We start from the raw sequence: 4,477 nt of genomic DNA, 5'->3' as shown, positions 1-4,477 counted from the left end.
CATGGAGTTGGAATCATATGGGATCGTGTAGAATGTAGCCTTACTGGCTTATATGAGATGGGGAGGCACTGAAAGATTTTAAACATGACATGGACTTACAGATTTAAGAGATCCCTCTGGCTGCTGTATGGAGAAAGCACTAAAGGGGAGCAAAAGCGAGAAGCAGGTCATTGTTGAGGGCCACTGTAGTTACCCAGATATGCGAGCTGGTGCAGTCTAGGACAAGCGTGGTGGCAGTGAAAATAAAGAAACTGGACAGACTTGAGATATATTTTGTAGTTGGACAGGATTTGCTGATAAATTCAATGTATAAGTAAAGGAAAAAGGTGAATTTAGGTATTCAACTGGAGGAGGTGAGTGTATGGTAGTGCCATTCATGGAAATGAGAAGATTCAAGGCAGAACAACAAACCAGGCTTGGGAGGGAAAGTTAAGAATTCTATTCGACCATATTTTAAATGTTGAAATGTTTGCCGGCTATCCAAGTAGAGAAATCAGCTAGGCTGTCGAACATACAACTCTAGAGCATGGTAGAAATGTCTGGGCTAGAGATACAAATGTGGATGTCATTGGCATATAGGTGATAGAGCAATAAGTAAACAGAGCACCTATGGAGAAAAGTGGAGAAGATGGAGAAGAGGACTGCGGGCCAAGCTTCAGAGAAGGAAGCTTCCGTAAATGCTTTTAGGAGGAGGCAGGATGCAACAAATTAAAGAGTACAGAAGTAATTACTTGCAGCCTTGTTTTGTCTTGCAAATACATTAATAGTTTTGAAACCCATGCATCATTTGCAATAGAATATTTTAATTGTGTGATTTGACCTTCTGGAAGGTGTCAGAAGCTCACAAATACACCTCTACCTGAATCCCCATATGAAACCATGTCAGAGCTCAAGCTGGAGTCCAGTGTCCTTTTATTAAATTACAGTTTTGCTCTGTAGCTACTAAGTGATGTAAAAAGAGGCGCTGGCCCATATTTCAGCTGTGCATCTGTTTCTGTTGTTCTTCAACAGGCACTAAGTGTGTCACAGCCCCTTGACCAGAGACAAAAAGGCTAGAACAATCAAAGCACTAATGAAAAAGAGGCTATGCTATTTGAATACACAAATAACTGCTTTCCTGCCTACCCTGGACTTTGAGTTTCCCTCCTGCTATGGAGTTCAGCAGTAAGCATTTTAATTTAGGCTCTGACTCTCATTTCATCCAGATCTGTTTCTGGCTTCCACTGCAGTTTGTCACACAAATGATCAACTCTTTCCCCTTTACTGTGGCTAGAATTAGACCAATGCACTCACTGTGCTTCCTCACGTGGGTGGTTTCTGCCCTTCTGCTGTCATTCCTACAAGGATGCCTATTAATACCCAAAAGAGGAGTCAATTTGACAGTTAGATAGTTAAGTCTGAAACTCAATGTCGAGTTATCCCCTCATTCCTGAGTGTGTATCCTCTCAGAACCTCCACCACGATCTTAACCCCTGTGGGCTCTGACTCTCTACAACACAGGATGTCTCAGATTGGGCCATCTCAATGAGCTCCCCGTGGTTCAAGTAAACTAATTTACCTCTTGGGAACCTCAGCTGACTCCAATCTCAAGGTTCCTCTTTACTTGCTACTGAAATTGGTTACACTAGGGAATTCCCTCACACTGCACTTTAGGGATCACAGAGAAGTTGGAATGTGTCTAGTCAACAGAGCTTTTCAAATGGCTCTTATTTGAGTTTTCTCTCTCTCCTATACTTTCTTACCATTTTGTACCTCTTCAAGTTCTCCCCTAAAGGGAACTTATATTATAGTTATTCTTTCCTTTATCTTTATCCTTGGCGAAAAAAATATCTTACCATCTTTGTAATTTAATGAATAATAACTCATAATAATATATCTACATAGTACATTATACATTGTCTCCACTTTTAAAGTTTAATAAAGGGAAATATCACTTAAAGAGAAACTAAAGATATGAAAACAAAAAATCTTTTGAATGCTAATTACCAATGCAAAAGACAGGTTTTTATTTGTAATATAAGTGAAATAATTTATAATACACAAAAATACTTTTAAGTATTGTATTGAAAATGAATATACAAAATTAAGAAAATGTTATGGAATCCCTGGGCTTGTATTTAAGACTCCTTGGGCCCTTACCCCACAGTGTGAGGAGAACTGCCTGGCCCTGAGGGACCTCATCTGTGGACTCCCAAGGGCCCTTAACCCAGTGCGAGAGGAACCATGAATATGGACTCCAAGGGAGCTTCATCCCCAGCTCCAGGAGAGCTACCCAGAAGTGAATTCCGCAGAGGACCTGGGTCTGTAGACTCTTAAGGTTATATCAGGAATAGCAAGAACAATACTATTAGGAAGAAATTAGACTTAGGTTAGTGCTTCCCAAACTTCTGCCAAGTGCTGTGTTAGGTTCTGAAACTGCTGAAGTGAATCATATATATCATAGACTTTGGCCTCATGGAGAATTTGGTCTAGAACACTGTTTCTTCAAACGTGTTCACAACTTAAAAGTCTGGCCTATAAAAATAATTACCTTTGTTTACTGCAGTCTTTCCAAATGCATTCAGCCAAGTCACGCCTCTTTCTCCCCTTTATTTTGTTTTATTTTGTAGCATCACCGTCACAGTTTTTGTTGTATTGATATGGTTTGGCTGTGTCCCCACCCAAATTTCATCTGGAATTGTAGTTCCCATAATTCCCCATATTGTGGGAGTGACCCAGTGGAAGATACCGAATCATGGGGGCAGTTCCCCCATACCATTCTCATGGTAGTGAATAAGTCTCATGAGATCTGATGTTTTTATAAGGGGTTTCCCCTTTCATGTGGCTATCATTCTTCTTGCCTGTCGCCATGTAAGACGTGCCTTTGGTTTTCCTTCACCTTCTGCCATGATTGTGAGGCCTCCCCAGCCATGTGGAATTCTGAGTTGATCAAACCTCTTTCCTTTATAAATTACTCAGTCTTGGGGATGTCTTATTAACAGCGTGAGACAGACTATTACAGTGAGTAAGTTCCCCCAAGATCTGATGGTTTTATAAGGGATTTCTCTCTTTGCTTGGCTCTCATACTTCCCTCTCCTGCTGCCATGTGAAGAAGGACTTGTCTGCTTCCCCTTCTGCCGTGATCGTAAGTTTCCTGAGGCCTCCCCAGCCATGCTGAACTGTGAGTCAATTAAACCTCTTTCTTTTATAAATTACCCAGTCTTGGGGATGTCTTATTAGCATCATGAGAATGGACTAATACATGTATCAACAGACCTTTATTTTTATTATTATTTAAATCTACTTATTTTTATTACTGAAACAAATTTTATTTCAGAAGAAAATGTCTTATTACAAGTGTACATGTTTCAAATATGCACTATAATGAACGTATGTTTAAAATGTTCATTATTCTATTAAAGTCAGCTTAAGTAGCTCACTTTGGGAAACCTTGGCTTAATGACAATGGGCTTGGGCTTTGGAATGAGACAGGACTGAGTTCAGTATTTGTCTCTGCAATTTATTAGTTGAGTGTCCTTGAAAATTTACTTAACCACTGTAATCTCTAGGTTTCTCATCTGTAAAATGGAAATACTAAAATCTATCTCAGAAGACTGGTTGAAGGTCAAAGGAGATGATGTATGTAAGGCAGTTGCCACACTGCCCACTACATGAAAAGGCCTAATCCTGTGGTCACCACATCATTTTTTAATGATTAAGTTATATTGTTTGAATAGGAATAGTAAATGAAGCTCCATCTGGCCAGTGCTGGGATCCACAGTTGAACAGGGAGAAAGTGCCCAGAGATGAAGAATCCCTGGGGGCCTCTCCCAGGAAGGGTCTCAAAGGAAAATCATTCACTGTATCTGTGTTCTTAATTTTTCCCCAGAACTTGAGTCTGAAGGATTTTAATATGAACTACTAAAAAAGGGGGTGGGACGGGGTCTCTCTTGGCCAAATACATTTGGCAAAGACTGGGTTAAACAAAGAGATATTTCTATCAGACTTTTTGAAACCTTTACAACTAATGTACAATGAGAATCTTTCAAAGGGGCAATTAATACATAGTACTTCACTTTCCAATGCATTTTTTTAAAGAAACCCCTATAAGATTAGGTTGTGAGGAACACATTTGAAGAAACAGTGTTCTAGACCAAATTCTCCATGAGGCCAGGGTCTATATACGATTCATATGAGCAGTTTCAGTACCTAGCACTGTGCTTGGGACATTCAACAGTTTTGTGGAGTGAATTAAAGCAGAAACAGATGAATAAATAAATGAATGAATAAAAACTTTACCAATATTTTACGACTGGGAAAGCCTTGATAAAATGCATGCAAATGGGAAAGGACCCCTACTACTTTCCTAAACCAAACTGAGAAGATTCCCCAGTTTTGCAACAAAACTGATTTCCAGATCAGAGGACACCTGTTAGAGATTTTCCCAGAGGTGTCAGAGTCAAACCCAGCAAAAAAGCGAGCATTAAAAACACAACAT

The sequence above is a fragment of the Hylobates moloch genome, unplaced genomic scaffold, assembly GCF_009828535.3.
Source record: "Hylobates moloch isolate HMO894 unplaced genomic scaffold, HMol_V3 SCAFFOLD_14, whole genome shotgun sequence".
NCBI classification, from domain to species: domain Eukaryota; kingdom Metazoa; phylum Chordata; class Mammalia; order Primates; family Hylobatidae; genus Hylobates; species Hylobates moloch.
The sequence above is the reverse complement of the archived record's forward strand: the minus strand, read 5'-3'. Positions refer to the sequence as shown.